At 48.8% G+C, this 17,433-nt stretch overlaps 1 protein-coding gene across 1 annotated transcript in view; it reads left to right on the top strand.

Moving 5' to 3' along the window:
• Nucleotides 1-13,043: 13,043 nt before the first annotated feature.
• The window catches only part of arf2a (ARF GTPase 2a), a gene marked incomplete at its 3' end in the record, with an annotated part of 28,749 nt that continues 24,359 nt past the window's right edge, over nucleotides 13,044-17,433 (top strand). Inside the window, exon 1 of the mRNA XM_084328343.1 lies at nucleotides 13,044-13,121. The remainder of the gene's footprint in view (nucleotides 13,122-17,433) is intronic.

Here is a 17,433-nt window from a genome sequence, read left to right as displayed (position 1 = left end):
CAACATAGATGCAGAGCTGCAAAGGGTCTGTGATCCCTGGGAGCCATTTCTGAAAACCCAACTGCCTCAGTCTAGACAAACAAACATGGAGGCACATTGCACACTACAGTATTTGACGAATAGTGACCTAGTTAGGAACAAGGCATGGTTGCAGGGACAGCCCGAGCAGGTGCAGATTAACTCATCTACGATAATTGTAGGGAGACAGGGCGCGGCGTTGAGGGTTAACACAAGTAAGTATCTACGGGAACAACATAGACTAAGAGACGCCGCCCCACACATCACTCTGAGAATAAATCCTGGTTACGAATCCGAACATCTAGGTTCAATGATACAGGAATCCGAGACTCAAAGGTGGGTCTCCACGGAATCTCCGCTAATTTGGAACAGCGCAGATGGGAGTTTCATAAAAATAATGATTTCCTTTTCAGTTTTGGCAAAACCGCAAGTAATCAGATTACCAGGAGACCCTTGCGTTATTCCAGAGGCGGATGCTTTGCTGGAACAGGACATGTTGGCGCGCACCCCAGAACGGTTGTGGTCAAAACACGACACAGATGTGGGTCTAATATTGTCGGCACAGCCAGTGAAGGTCAGGTTAAAGAAGGGTTGTAGACCACCCTTTATCAGACAGTATACAATGAAGCCAGAGTCGGAGGAAGCTATATCACATCAGATTGAGGGACTGTTAAAGGGGGGAGTGCTCGTCCCTTTCAAATCCAGATGTAATACACCTATCCACCCAGTGCTAAAGGCGGACAGGGCTAGGTACAGACTGGTACACGATTTGAGGGCGGTGAACGATGTGGTGTCTGGACCAGAGGCGGAAGTCGCTAATCCACACACCCTCCTGACAAACATCCCGAGTAGCTCGCAGTACTATACGGTCATTGATCTCACGCAGGCATTCTTCAGTGTTCCATTGGAAAAAGAGTCTCAGTATCTGTTTGCTTTTACCCACAGGGGGAAACAATACTCTTACACCCGGTTGCCACAAGGGTTCGCGCACTCGCCACATTACTTCTCGAAGGCGCTCAAGGAAGACTTGCAAGGAGTGTGCGACACACTACTCAGCACGGTTTTACTGTATGCAGATGACATTCTAATCTGCTCGGATACACGTCAGCAGTGCCATGAGGACTCCATCAAAGTTTTGAGTGGATTGGCCGTGGGAGGCCACAAGGCATCCCGTTCAAAACTGCAGTACTGCCAGCCAAAAGTTGAGTACTTGTCTCGCGTCATTCAAAAGGGCATAAAAAACATCTCACCCACGCAGCTCGAAGCTGTATCCAAGGCACCTAGGCCATTGACGGTCCGACAGATGATGACGTTTTTAGGGATGACTGGGTACAGCTCTGAGTGGGTGGAGGACTATACGATAGCGACAGCGCCGTTGAGGATGATGATAAAAGAGGCGGGTACAGACAAGCTTCGCGCTCCCTTGACATGGACCGAGGAGGGGGAGGACGCGTTCATAAACATTAAGCGTCTGTTGTTACAGGCCCCTGCCCTGGCGCTGCCGGATTATGTGTTAAGTGTTTCCACCTATTCGTCTCACATAGAGCGCAGCATGCGACAGCTGTCCTGACTCAAACACAGGGGGGGAGTGGGAAAAAACAACCAATAGCATATTACTCTAGAGCTCTTTCGCCGGTAGAGCAGGGTCTGCCACCTTGTTATCAGGCCCTGGCCGCAGCACATTTGATGTATGAGAAAGCAACGGCCGTGACAATGGGATATGACATTTGCATTTGGACACATCACAAATTGGCAAACTTGATTGAAAGAGGCAAATTTGTTCTGACCAGCCAACGGCAACAGGCTTACATGAGGCTCCTGCAGTACTCGGATGTTACGATAAAAACATGCCACGGCAGTAACCCGGCGGATCTGGTACCACTCCCGAGCGAGGGTCAACCGCATGAGTGCGAGGTGGAGGTACAGGCTTTCGTAAAACTCCGTCCTGATTTGGGAGTCGACCCGCTAGCGATAGCAGAACTCTCGCTTTTTGTGGATGGGTCCTGCTATCGGGAGGGGGAAAATTTAAGGTCAGGATACGCCGTCGTACAGTGCAAACCTAACGGAGAAACACTAACAAGAAAGGCCGGACAATGCATGCAACCATGTTCGGCCCAGCTTGCAGAACTAATAGCACTAACAGAAGCATGCATAATAGCTAAAGATCGCACGGTTAACATCTTTACAGACTCTGCTTATGCGCATGGCGTATGCCACCTATTCGCGGCCATTTGGAAGGCAAGAGGCTTTAAGAAATCGGACGGCTCACCGATCCTTCACCACAAGCAGGTTGTGGCGCTTATTCAGGCTGTAAAGTTGCCCAAAAGCATTGCTATCGTAAAGTGCCAGGCACACAGAAAAGACCTGTCCTTTGTGACGACGGGAAACAACGCGGCGGACGAGGCCGCGAAGGCGGCGGCTGCGGTGCCGTCCACGGCTGTTCTGATGTTTGCGGCCGAACTGACGACTGAGGTAACTGAGGATAATTTGAGTGATCTTCAGGACTCAGCCACGCAGGCCGAGAAACAGTTGTGGACGGAGAGGGGGGCTGTAAGGGGGGCAGATGGTCTGTGGAGGAGTCATAACGGTTTGATAGTCGCCTCCATCGATCTTCTGTCCTTGGTGATACCTGAGGCTCATGGTGTTGATCACTGTGGAAGAGCAGAGACCCTGAAACGAATCACGAAAATGGGATTTTGGTCCCCAAAGCTTCAGGCACAAATTGACGTTACACTAGCCAGGTGTTTAACATGCTTACAGGGCAATGTGCGCAAAGGAGTACCGACAGTGGCGGCTTACACACCCCTCCCTGAGGGACCATTCAGACACCTGATTATGGACTACACGGATATGATAACGCCAGTGCAGGGCAAACGATACCTCCTGGTAGTAGAGGACTGCTTTAGTCGCTGGATTGAGGCCACTCCATCTAAACACAAGAACGCGGACACAGTGATCAAGTTCCTGTGTCGCGAGGTCGTTCCGAGATTTGGAATTCCCACGATATTACAAAGCGATAATGGCCGCGAGTTCATCGACAAGGTGGTTAAAGGGCTGATGCAGAAATTAGGTATAAGACAGCGCCTTTCCTGTGTCTATAGTCCCGGGTCGCAGGGAAAGGTGGAAAGGGCCAATCTGGTCATTAAAAACAAACTGTTGAAAATCTGTATGCAAACTAAGCTTAACTGGATTGATGCTTTGCCACTTGCTCTGATGGCTATTAGAAGCAGCGTAAACCGCCAAACACAGCTAACACCGCATGAAATGCTTACAGGCCGCAGCATGCCAACACCGCCATTTAGACACCTGGCTAGGGGCCCGGCATTAGATATTTTTGAGCAAGATCTGAAAAAATATCTTCAGCAAGTGACTAAAATACATGAAGCTGTGTTTCGACAGGAGCAGAGAAAGGAGAAAAAGGGGGTGAAGGAGGCGGAGAAGGAAGCCACCAAACCGAGGCTGATCCCTGGGGACCTGGTCTTCGTAAAGGTCCACAAGAGAAAGTGGTCATCACCCCGGAGAGAGGGCCCGTACGAGGTGATCCGATCGACTGGAACGGCAGTCCAAGTCAAAGGATCAGCGACCTGGTTCCACTTCAATCACTGCATAAAGGCCAGCGGCGATCTCTTGGGGGATACAATCGATCGCAGTTATGCAGAACCCGACATGGAGGGCCCGAGACGGCAACTGGAAGGTGCAGTGCCTGCTGATGCTCCCGCAGATGTTGGCAGCAGTGTGCGGACGGTCGGCCGGGGGCAACGACGTCATTGAGAACCGTCACGGTCGACCCGTCCTTGAGGATGACGGGTTTGAGTGGGTAGGAGTCCCACGGGGTCCCGCTCAGGCTCAAGTACCGGCAGGCTTTCATGACCAGGCTCAGAATCAGGCGCCCCCTCTGCCCTCCATCGAGGAAGGGGGGGAGAAGATAAGACTACAACCAAAAGGGGTGTTTCCCGGAGGACCGCAAGGGCATGTTTTTGATTTTGACCATTCCCCCGTTACAGGCGGGGATACTTACCACTATACTAACGAGGATCGGGTTGTGGGGGTAGATAGGAGGGTTGAGCCTGTCCCGAACCAAGCACAGGGGACAGGGGTGAGGGGAAAAAGGGAGGTCAAGGACACTGAGTCGGAAGAGGTGGGGGGACAGGATATGTTCCAGAGGACAGCCGGAACGTTGAGGGACTCAGTGGGCTCACTCTGGGCCAGGTTGAGGGGTTTGCTTCCTTCCGGGGAACAAGATGGGGGCGACTATGACTATGACGAGGAAGACCCGGAGGCTGACCCGATGTATAGGGCGGCTTTAGGGAATGAGTGGTTTAAGTGGGTCCAGTACACGAGCGCGCAGAATCAGATAGAGGATTGTTATGTCTGCTCCAAGGCACGTCCGGATAGGCTGCTGGTGAAGGGCACGAAGTTCAGTTGGGCTCAGTGTGACAGGGACGCAGAGGCATGGGAGGGGCCCCATAATAGTCGCCCTTGGTGCGAGGCAGAGTGTTTGGGGTTTCTCGGCTCTAGTCGTTTTAAGGCGGCAGGAAACGTCACGGATTTCAAGGATGTCACTATGCGGGAACGTTGTAGGAAATTGGATGTACGTGTGCAGGGGGTAGCGACGGGGTTGCCAATACCCAGAGGTGTCAAACTATGGCTGACCAAGGATTTCGACTGCTTGCAAAAGGAGGGGACCCGGGACGTAGGGGAGGTGGCATAGGGGCGGCGCACTACTATTTGGAGCATCACGACTAACTGCACGAAAGAAGGAAAGTGTGGACACGGGGTCGTGTTGAAGGGAGTGGATACCAACCCACGGCCTGTAGCTTGCCCTTTTCATGTCCAGGATATAGCACTGGCGGACCAATACTGGCTCTGCGGCGGTAGGAGGTTGAGGAATACACTTCCTTTAGATTGGTCAGGTAGATGTGCCCGGGTTCAGGCGATCATGCAAATGGTGGTCCTACCATTATCAGTGACGGAAGGACCTTCTGAGTCTCCTATCTCTCGAACGAAGCGTAGCTACAAGGCAGACCCAAGGGTGTATCTGGACAGCATAGGACAGCCAAGGGGCATTCCAGCCGAGTTCATGGCTAAGAATGAGATTGCGGCAGGGTTTGAGTCTATTCTGCCATGGATATCGGTCAATAAGAACACCGGGTGGATCAACTATTTGTTTTACAATCAGCAGCGGTATCTCAACTACACCGAGGAGGCGTTGGATGCAATGGGGGACCAGATGCACGCGACCAGTACGGTGGCATGGCAGAATAGACAGGCTCTGAACTGGTTAATGGCGGAGAAGGGTGGAGTCTGTTCCATGTTTGGACAGTACTGCTGCACATTCATTCCGACGAATGTGGGGCCAGGGGGAAAGTTCTCCGAGGCCATGGCTAAGCTGAAGGATTTGAGGGAGGAGTTGAGGGGGAATTCTGGCCGGAATGAAGAATGGTGGGGGAGTGGGGTGTTGGAAAGATTGGGACAGTGGGGAAGCATAGTGATGCAGACGGGGATATCCATTGGGGTGGCAGGGTTGATATTGGTTCTCCTTTTCTGTTGTGGTATGCCTCTCTTGGGTAGGCTGGTAACTTCACACGTAACGAGCCGAATGCTGATGGTGGGACAGAAAGAGATTGAGCCACAAATCGGGCCATGCCCTCAGCTTTATGCTGCCTTAGAGGGAGACGAGGGGATAGAGGATTAGGGGTATGGTGAGGTAGGGACATTTTCTTTCTGTTTGGTTCAGTTTTGTTTGTTTTATTCCTTTAACTAGGCGTATGGTGAGGAAGGGACATTTTCTTTCTGTTTGGTTCAGTTTTGTTTGTTTTATTCCTTTAACTAGGCGTATGGTGAGGAAGGGACATTTTCTTTCTGTTTGGTTCAGTTTTGTTTGTTTTATTCCTTTTACTTCAAAAAAAAAAAAAAAAAAAAACATGTAAAGGTTTTTTGAAGACATTTTGTATTGGTTCTTTCCTTTAAGAGTGACGGGGGATGGTCTGAGTGATGGTTTATTTTTTATTATTTTTGTTTATTTTACTCATGGTCCTGGTCAAACCGGAATGGGAAGAGGCATCGGTATGGAATGGTACGGAGTGTCGGTTCTGAGCCTGAGGAAGCATTGAGAAGAAGTGTTCTGGGGATCGGTTCTGGGGACTGAAGGGACAAAGGGGGGGGCTAACGCAGTGGGCAAGATGGGCACCTCCCGTCGAAGATGGGGGGACACGTGGTGGGGTCGGGACCAGCGCCTCCCGTCCAGGCATGGGGACATGCTTCTACGGGGACTGGAGGTGTGGCGTGGTGGTTGCTGTATTGGCAAAATGTGACTTTTGGCAATACGGTGAGGAGACTATGGCGTGGGCATGGAAGGGGGGCTGAGCGATGGACACTAGGACTCAATGTTATGGAAGAGACAATGTCATATTTTTTTTGGGGGAGGGATGTTCTATGTTTAGTTCTGACGGTCAACTTCTCCTTTCCCTGATGAGAGTCGCGGTTTCCGGCCGGAACTGTGGCTCATTTGGTAAGCGGTGGAGGTTGGGGGGATTTGTCTGTCAGGTTAGGATTATAAATTGGGGTGTTTTTTTTTGATGTTTTATTATTACTCTTGTTTTGAGAGGTTTTGTGTTTATTGTGAGAACGGTAGTCAGCCTTTGTTGGTCCGTTAGGGGTCCAGTGAATGAAGTAAGCGTTCTTGTTTAGTTAGACATTTAAAATGTATTAGGTTTCTTGTTTAGATTAGGCATTTAAACTTTTATTATGTAAATATGGTTTCTCGTTTAGTTAGACGTTCACATTTTCTTGGTTATATGATTTGGGTGGGACTAGGGATAGCCCCAAATGGGGGAATGTTGGGGAAAATGTGTATATGAAGTGAACTAGTTTAATATGGGTCAACTAAGCAGTACTGAAAGACGGTCTGGCTGATGTTCTTAAAACAACTTGGAGATAGGCAGATAGACATTTCAGTACATCACGTCGTGTGCTTTTAATCTTGTACATCATATCGTGTGCTTTAATCTTGTACATTATATCTAATCTTTTCTCTCTTTCATACACACACATATACACACACACATCTCACTAATCTTTTCTCTCTTTCATACACACACATATACACACACACATCTCACTAATCTTGACTCTCTCTTTCATACACACACATATGCACACACACATCTCACTAATCTTGACTCTCTCTTTCACACACATACATATACACACACACATCTCACTCAATCGCATCTCTCTTCGATGTTAAATCTATGTGTCATTTTAATGTACGTCATGTCATATCTGATATAATATGTAACGTCATCATATCTGTCATGGGGGGGCAGGGCTGAGAAGGGATTTATGGGACAAGCAGAGGGATTGAGAAGTCAGAGTGTTTTTCTTCAACTGTGGTGACCGTCTGCTGATCCATAGCTCTGCTGTTAAACTTTCTTTCATTAAATAAATTGCCTGTTGAAATTGGAAATATCGTCTCCTGCTGTGTTAACAACTACTCAGCCACAACAATAGTTTATCAGTGAGCTGGATGCAATCCTACCTGGAGGGGAGAGAACAGATGGTAGAGGTAAACGGTACTCTATCCCCCCCCCCTCACAGTGAGCTGTGGTGTTCCACAAGGAAGCATACTAGCTAGGACCGCTACTGTTCCTAATTTATGCAAATGACATGTCGTCCTGTTTGCGGACGACTCAGCCCTGCTGGTCTCTGACAAGAACAAGTTGCAGGTTGAAAAAACCCTCAGCTCGGAACTAGGCAAAATCTGCATATGGCTCGCTGATAACAAACTATCATTACACATGGGCAAAACAGAGTCCATTCTCTTCGGTTCAAATAACAAACTCAACAAGACCGACGGCTTCTCAGTTACAGTGGGTGACAATATTGTCACAAGGAAAGACGAAATTACCTACCTGGGTTCCATCCTAGAGGCAAATCTTTCCTGTGACAAAATGGCATCCAATGTCATAAAAAAAAGTCAACCAACGAACTAGATTCTTGTACCGGATCTCCTCTCTGGTAAACAAGAATACTTTAAAGACTCTGGCAGCAAGACTCCAAATGCTCCCAATGTACAAATGGGGATGAAGGGACATTTATGCACATGTACTGGGACTGCCCACCAGTTAAGATATTCTGGAAAGATGTGACCCAACAATTATCAAATCTCTTATCTTGGAATATACCTGTACACCCCTCTGTATTACTATTGAATGATGTTTTTGAGTTTGCAGTACATCCACAGCTAAAGAGATTGGTTTTATCGGGTATCACAGTAGCTAAAAAGCTGATCGCATCACGTTGGTTTCAACCGGAAAAAATGTGCCGGAAAGTTTGGTCTCTTACATATCTCGATGTGATTTATCAAGAAATATCTACAGCAAGAATTCTGGGTCTCAATGAATCCAAAATGACAATGTGGTTAGAAGTGGTGGAGAGAAAGGCGGTTAGGTGGCCGAGCGGAGATTGCGTTCGTCACCAACCCGGGGTTGTCACCAGCTTGGCTGGCCGTCTGCACTAATACGATTGGCTGTATTAGAGGGTGGGAGAAGCTGGCGGGGTGGGTCCGGGTCGTTGTAAACAGCGACTCCTACAGTTCGGTCGGGGCGCCTGCTAAGCGCGGATAGGACTCGAGGGGGATAGTGTGGTCCTCCCACACGCTACGCCCTCTCGATAAGAATCCGCGCTGCCAGGTGAAAAGAAGCGGTGATTGGCTGGACGTATGTCGGAGGAAGCACGTGGTAGCCTCCACTCTCCCAGATGATCTGACTGTGGGGGGTAAGTGCGCAGCGACCAGGAAGGGACTGGGAATTGGCATACGACTAACATTGGGATGGGAGAAAATCGGAGGAAAATGGAGGGGGAAAAAGACCAATAAAAAAAAAATAAGAAGTGGTGGAGAGAATAAAAGCTAGCTTATAATGGTAGTGTCTGGTTAGGAGCGAGGGATAATGGATGTACTATCCAAAGAGGGGTCCGGGAGGGGGGGGTTCGAGCTGGAGCATATGTGTGTAGGTTTTTAGATAACAGGTATTAGGGGTATATCCTGTATAAGACATTGGTATAAATGATAATTTCGTTGGATATACACTGTGTATTAATGCTTGTGTATCTTATCGTGTGTTGTCATGTTTGTTTATATGTGTGTTTAAAAAATAATAAAAAAATAAAATACAAAAAAAAGGCAGGAGCACTCATTCAAGGGTACTACGACTATGCTTGCACCTCATGGTACCAAAGCACCTCAAAGGCGCTAAAAACAAGATTACAAACATCACAAAACAAACTAGTCAGACTACTACTTGACCTTACCCCTAGAACCCACCTCACCCCTGCACACTTTGACAACCTAGGATGGCTTAGAGTAGACGACAGAGTACAGCAACTTGCAATGGGCCTGGTCTACAAGATACACTACGCGACCAAGGTACCCATGTACATGTCAAAATACTTCCCAAAGGTCAGTGAATACCACGATCACAACACCAGAGGTGTGAGGTTTTGCCCGCTGCTCACCACCTTTTCTCTGTTTCTTTAAAGCCTACTGTTAGAAATTCCCTTCTCACTCACTCTCTCTAGCCCCCACCCTCTCGTTCTTTACTCTCGTTTACTCTCAGTGGCCACACCTGGACTATTATCAATTACCTCTCGCACCTGTGGTGGCAGGCTAATTAGTTCCCCTGTGGGCTTTAAATACCAGGGCTCTTCCCCTCGTTTCGGCTTGGGGTCGTGTTGTATTCATGCTGAGTCATATTCTCTAACATCTAGACTCTTTCGGGAGATCCTCTGGTCTACCAATGCTGTATATGGATTTCTCCAGCCTTGAGATGTTTTGCTCCAGCCTTCGTCTGCTGTCGCCGTAGCCTGTGGAGGAGACTGTTCTGCGCTCCCTGTAACTTCCACGGGAGGCACCCCAGCGCTCCACTGCAGACCCCAGCGCAGCTGTTCGTCCTGACGCACATCTAGACCAACGCGCATCTCCCGGACCCTCGGGCTTGGCACGCTCTCCAGTCACCAGCGCGCAACGCGCATCTGCAAGGGCTTGGCACGCTCTCCAGTCACCAGCGCGCAACGCGCATCTTCAAGGGCTTGGCACGCTCTCCAGTCTCCAGCGCGCAAACGCGCATCTTCCAAGGATCCTCGTGCTTGGCACGCTCTCCAGTCACCAGCGCGCAACGCGCATCTGCAAGGCCTTGGCCACCTGTCGCCGTTTGCCTGGAGGGAGACATTGTACTGCGCTCTCTAATCCTCTACGGGAGGTATTCCAGTGTTCCACTCCAGACCGGCGCGCCAGATGCGCTCAAGCCTTCGCCACCTGTCGCCGTTTGCCTGGAGGGAGACACTGTACTGCGCTCTCTAATCCTCTACGGGAGGTATTCCAGTGTTCCACTCCAGACCTTCGAGCTTGGCACGCTCTCCCGACCAGCGCGCAGACGCGCATCTCCTAGACCTTCGAGCTTGGCACGCTCTCCCGACCAGCGCGCAACGCGCATCTTCTAGACCTTCGTGCTTGGCACACTCCTCCTCGCAGACGCACCCCGATGCGTCTCTCGGCTCCGACATCGGCTACCCGGTGGACGACACCCTCGCCACCGCCACTGTTCCGACGCGCACACCAAGGTGTGGCGCGCACTCTGTTCCTCGGCTCCGACAGCGGCTACCCGGTGGACGACACCCTCGCCACCGCCACTGTTCCGACGCGCACACCAAGGTGTGGCGCGCACTCTGTTCCTCGGCTCCGACAGCGGCTACCCGGTGGACGACACCCTCGCCACCGCCACTGTTCCAGCACTCTGTTCCTCGGCTCCGACAGCGGCTACCCGGTGGACGACACCCTCGCCACCGCCACTGTTCCAGCTCTCTGTTCCTCGGCTCCGACAGTCGGCTACCCGGTGGACGACACCCTCGCCACCGCCACTGTTCCAGCACTCTATTCCTCGGCTCGGACAGCCAGCCACCCGGTGGCGATGCCCTCGCCCCGCTGCTGTCCCTGTACCATTACGCATACGCCTGGGTGAGTTTTGATTGTGATGTCACTCACCCAGCGTAGTGCCCTTGCCCCCGTTCCCGCTGCTGTCCCTGTACCTTTACGCATACGCCTGGGTGAGTTTTGATTGTGATGTCACTCACTCAGCGTAATGCCTCTTGCCCCCGTTCCCGCTGCTGTCCCTTTACCTTTACGCATACGCCTGGGTGAGTTTTGATTGTGATGTCACTCACTCAGCGTAATGCCTCTTGCCCCCGTTCCCGCTGCTGTCCCTGTACCTTTATGCATACGCCTGGGTGAGTTTAGATTGTGATGTCACTCACTCAGCGTAATGCCTCTTGCCCCCGTTCCCGCTGCTGTCCCTGTACCTTTACGCATACGCCTGGGTGAGTTTTGATTGTGATGTCACTCACTCAGCGTAATGCCCCTTGCCCTCGTCCCGCTGCTGTTCCTGCACCATTACGCATACGCCTGGGTGAGTTTTGATTGTGATGTCACTCACCCAGCGTATTGCCTCCTTTAGTTCTCACTTAGTTATTAGTTTGGACATTTCATCTCCCACTCTGTTTTGTTCTCTCGTGGATATTATTTTGGACATTTCATCTCCCACTGTGTGTTTGTTCACACGAAGATAGTATTTACTTTGTTACCTTGTTATTTGGACTGTTCTGCATCTGCTCTGTTTGTTCCCTTTGAATATTAACCCTCTCCTCTGTTCTGCAGAGCGGCCCAGATGTTTTCCCACCAGTCCCCAGTTCCTCCCTGTCCCCAGCCCGCCTCCGCGGTTCTCTGTCCCCAGTTCCTCCCGGTTCCCCAGCCCGCCTCCGCGGGCCTCAGTCCCCTCTGTCCCAAGTTCTCCCCTTCTAGTTCCACCTAGTCCCTAGTCCTCTATCCCTAGTTCTCCTAGTCCCTAGTCCTCTTTCCCTAGTTCTCCTAGTCTCTAGTTCCTCTGTTCCCTAGGCGTTCCCTTAACCTTCCCTTAGGCGTTCCCTTACCTTCCCATAGTGTTCCTTTTCCTGCCCGCCTCTTAAAGGCACTTTACCTTCCCCTCTTGTGTTATTCCAGTGTTTTGTGTTTTCTCCCTTAAAGGGACAGTGCCCTTTTTCCCTGTTCTAAATAAATATCTGTTTCTTGGCAAACCATCATACCTGTCTTGTGTTGTGCGATTGGGGTCGGTTACAAACCATAACAAGAGGGAGCTCCACAAATCATGTAAAACCCAGATTCGGCTCAAACAAGGGACTAAACACGTTTCGCAATTATGCCACATCAATGTGGAACGCCCTACCTAAAGCTGTAAAGGAATGTGAATCACTACCCACTTTCAAAAACACTCTCAAAAAACACCTACGTGAGACTGCAATTCGAAACTGGCCCCTACAAATGTCCTAACCTAGTTGTACAGTAAATGACCAAGTAAGGCTTTGTCAGTATTCCAATGTACAGTGTAAAATGTGTGTGTGTCCCCTACCCAACCCCCCCCCCCCCCCCCACCTCCAATGTACAGCCCTCACCCAACCCACCCAACCCCACCCATCCAACCTCCTCCAATGTACAGTTTCTACGCCAAATGTATATACACTCCTTTTCTGGACACTTTTGTATCACAAACAGTACTGTATTTGCAAATCTGATATGTCATAAATGTATAGATGAAGCAGTACTGTCTATCTGTATGTCATGTATGTCATGTTATGATGAATTGAAAATGGGGGACCCTGATGTAAACAAGACGAAAGTCTTTCTCTGGTCTGCATCCCCTTAACAATTGTATGTATGTATTGAGCTGTACTGTACTGTACCCATTCTGCAATCTGTTAATAAACTTTTCAATCAATCAAACCAACCTTCTGTAGTGTGGTAGTGAGAGGGCGTGTCCATGCTTTTCCTTGTAAATTGGCGCACCGCCCTAAACGTCGCTGATTGGTTCGCTGTGCTGGGGGAGGCGTGTCTATGATTTCCTCGCAGATTGATTGGCTAAGACCAAAAAACCTCTCTGGCTCCAGTGACGCGGCCTTCGAGACGACACTTGTGAAAGCCGCCATTTTGTTGTTGCTGCAGTGCTGAGTGAGAGAGGAGGAGGACCGTAGAAGAAAACATCGAGAAACCCGCAAAGGTAATTTTCCTTCTAAAAAATAAGGTGTCTTTTGTTATTTTAAGGCTAGGTTTGTGTGATAGCCGTTGCGTTCACTGCTCGACGTCTGTCCGAGGGACCCAACGAACGGTACTGTGTGGCCGGACTGTGTTAGCTAGCTGAGCTAACGGCTAAGCTAACATTCCCCCAGTTGGTAGCTAACGTTAGTTAGCTCATATATAGCTCACCTAGCTGGGAGGATGGTCATCTGGTACAAGTTATCCTCCTGTACCTGTTGTCAATCGATGTCAATGATGGCGATGACGAGAAACATTGATTATAGTTGTAATAATGTAACGTTAGAGATAACTGACGTTAATAACGTTATCATCTTGTTGCTACAAGGCCCCCATCATTGACACAGGGCGGTGTTGCTGTGAAATTCGAGGTTAACGTTATTAACTAGATACTAGAACACGTCACTGCAGCATCTAAAGTTCACATGGCAAGCATTGTTCTGGGATAGAAGCAGCAGCTTCCTAACAGTATAGCCAGTAGCTAAAACATTAGCCAAGTTAGCCTTGTGTGCCATGGTGGGCGGTGGGTGTACTGGTCAGTAATGTCAGTAGAGTCATCGTTATGGACAGAGAGAAACTCTTGGCTAGCTGTCTGTCTCTGTCTCCCTCTCTCTGTATGTCTCTCTCTTTCTCTGTATGTCTCTCTCTCTCTGTGTGTCTCTCTGTATGTCTGTCTCTCTCTTTATGTCTCCCTCTGTGTCTCTCTGTATGTCTGTCTCTGTCTCTCTCTGTATGTCTGTCTCTCCCTCTCTGTATGTCTGTCTCTCTCTGTATGTCTCTCTCTCTCTGTATGTCTCTCTGTCTCTCTCTGTATGTCTGTCTCTCTCTCTGTATGTCTGTCTCTCCCTCTCTCTGTATGTCTGTCTCTCTGTATCGACTGGGGTTGATGCAGGCATGTTCTAAATGCTTGATATTGATTGATGTAACAGGTGTCAGTCTGAAGCAAGTGATAACAACGTTACGCAATCGAAATTGGAGACACACTTTTATTTTCATCAACTTTGCCAAGTTGTCGAAGTTGCCTTGACTTGATAGTTGATACACATAATCTCATCAGTCAGTCACGTAGTAGCAATGCCCTCATCATTCCTGTTCACCCAGAGGATCAAGTCTTAAATGAGCACTTCCTCTTTCACTTGAAAAATGGGATTGGCAATTTTCGATGCAGATGAGCTGTCGGATGGGGGGGAAAGGAAACTGAAGTATTTTTTAGTATTGCCCCGCATATACGATGATGGTGATGTTGATAATTAAGGAGGAGAAGAGGTTAGGCTATACTCATTATCTGTTTCCCTCAAACAGTTGGTGAAGATTGACATCTCCTGGGAAAGATGACTTCGAATTTCTTTCTCAGAGGGCTACATTGAGAGTTAGAAACTTAGATTACTGCTAAAATAGTTAATTAACGTTACTTAACATAAAATAAAAACATAACCACAACCTATCATGCCATAATAGCGGCGGGCAGCTGTATTTTTTTAGGACACTGGCAGGGAAACTGGCGTTGCTGTGGTCAGAGCTACCTTGTTTGGTTCACTCATTTAGTGGTTCTACAGTTAGGCCTGCATGGGACATGGTTCTACAGCTAGGTCTGCGTGGAACATGGTTCTACAGTTAGGCCTGCGTGTCTTGGGTTATCAACTACACTACTACAGCAATGTTGTCGCCGTGGACCCCCAGCCCCCCCCCCCCCCCCAAGTGGAGTGATGCAACAATTCTTCCCCCTGTCTCTCTCGGCCAAGTGAGCCAGTGCGTGCGTCTCTGCTTGCAGGTGTTCTGTTACCTGCTCCACATCCAGGCTCTGCCAGTCTTGATTCTCCCCCTTTTCCCTGTGAGCACTGGCCTATATTCTCCAATCACTGGCATTATTGTGTGCTCTCTTCCGCCAGCTTGAGGGCAATGAATGTCGTTCCCTCTTTTTTGTTTAATCTCACAGGTCCAACACGCCCGGCGGTCCTGCTCTGAATGCGTGACATCTTGTCCATTGTTTAGGCCCATTTATTTGCCCGAAACCCCTTTTGAACAATTTTCCATTGTGTGTTGTTGCACTACATTGCCTAATTGCCTGTGTCTAGGGGTAAGGCGTCTGCTTCGACGGTGGGATTTTCAGTAGGCGGAGTGCTGAGCCAAAACTGTCCCAACATAGGAGAGGTAGTACGCCCAAAAGGATTTCAAGGCGAAAATATGCAGATTTTTTTTTTGTACCCTGCGTCTTCTGTCACAGGATTGTAAGACTATTGCCCCGTTCATTTTCTGTCTTCGGAAAATCTCTCAAGTTCCAAGTTGGCCAATTTCGTGACAACTTACCGGTTGGCATGCATTGCACGTGCAGGGTTTCCGTTAGTCGGTGAATGCCGGCCAATGGTCATCTTGAATTACAACTGGCTGTCTAAATCTTGTCGGCCATCGTGGCAAAAAAAATAAAGTATTACTTTGACTGGAGAGTGAATGCACGGTAGACTGTCTGCTACCCTGTTCTGGGACGAAAGAGGGCAAGTGTATGTTCTGGTAGTGACATCACCTTCTGGCGATACACGAGACAGACATTTGCAAGTTCAACAACAATCACGAAGCCCTGTTGCAGTCCAGTTTAAATATAGACTATGACAGTAAACAAACGTTCCTTTATACGTAATTCCTCCACTACTAACGTCAACGTTGAAGGACATGTGGAAACATTGAGGCAGCAGCACCAGTGAAAACAAACCGATCTTTCAGCAAGGCACCAAGTATGAAGGACACAGGACGAGATGCACTACTACTGTGTTTGCTAAATAATATGTCAACGATAATATAGCGTTGTTAACAGAATGTCCAAAATGAGTCTGCCAACAAAGATATTGTTACATCCGAGAACGTATTTATTTACAATGTATCACCATTCATCGTTATGGAAGACTCCCACCTGTGACTGATAAGTACTTATGATTAACGTTACTTGATTAACGTTACATTGGTTCACACTGTGTCCGTCTATGTCGGTTTTTAATACATTTTCAGTTTTGGACAGGGTTGATTCTGTGCATCCCGCCAGATTTGTGTCCCTTTTTGGACAACAGAAAAGTTTGGAGTGGATGTCATTTTGGAACTGACCGATATGTTACCATCTGGCACAACTGCAACGGCACAATCACATTAGGTTCTAATTTAAAAACAAACAAACGGACAGTAATACTACCCTCCGTCAGATTTCTATCTGCTACATGATATGGCTGTTCAATTTGACATTTGGTCAGTAAATTTTTTTTTAATCTCGTCGGCCAGCCAAAATAATTTGCTAGCGCAAACCCAGTTAGTGTCAACATCGGGAGATTCACTGTCACGATAAAAGCAGGATAAATAGTTTAAAAAGACAAACTATGGCTTTAGGCCACGGCTGATGATGGGCTACCAGAAAGTATGTTATTTCCTACTTTTGGTTTTGCTTGTGGCCGAACTATCCAATATACTACTACTAGTAATATACTGTTATTACCGGCCACCAGTGAAAGGGCCGCAACCAGTGGGTAGCAATCATTTTGTCAGACATCATTTATCTAACTTGGGGCTGTTCCCGGGTTAACTATATCCACCGGGCAGGCACTGGTCATGTGCTGCTGTCATCCATCATTCCTTCAAACAGTCACAGAGCTCAGTCTATACAGTGTGTGTGTGTGTGTGTGTATATATATATATATATATATATATATTATATACAGCTGTAATTGTACTTTCAGTGCATGGATGGGTCTGTAGAATGTTCCATACTGCCGGCGTTGTTTACGTGGTCAGCTGCTTCCAGTCCTAGATAACATTGCCAGGCGGGTTATATTCCCTTGCCTGCTTGCCTGGTAAGCAGCCATTGGGCAATAGATGGGGGGGGGGGGGGGGGGGGGGGTCGAAAGAGCTATGTGGAAACAGGTTTGCTGGTAGTTGCCTGGCTGTCACATGATCTTTCTTCTGCTCCAGGGCTTGTGAGTAAACAAGTCGTCCTCCCAAGCAGCTCCCAGCGTGGCCGTTAGTCGGGTGGATTTAGAGAGTGAGGTCTGTGTGTGTGTGTGTGAGCGGGTAAAGGAGACCCAGAGGCTCACAAAGCGCGGGGCCTATTGTGAAGTCACAGACTAAATAAACACGGCGTCTGAATGCCTGCCTCGGCACTTTTTCCCCACCCGTCGTGATTTCCCTCAGTGTAGTTTCGCCCCATCAGATATGAGGACACATTCCGAGCACATCGCGATCCAGAGCGTCTCCTACTTTTTCCCACTTGGTGTGGACCCGCCCTGGTGCTTGCTCTGCCG

This window comes from Notolepis coatsorum (assembly GCF_963971535.1).
Source record: "Notolepis coatsorum genome assembly, chromosome: 14".
Classification (NCBI taxonomy): Eukaryota; Metazoa; Chordata; class Actinopteri; order Aulopiformes; family Paralepididae; genus Notolepis; species Notolepis coatsorum.
Note: the sequence above shows the minus strand (reverse complement) of the source record. Positions and strands in the feature narration are given on the sequence as shown.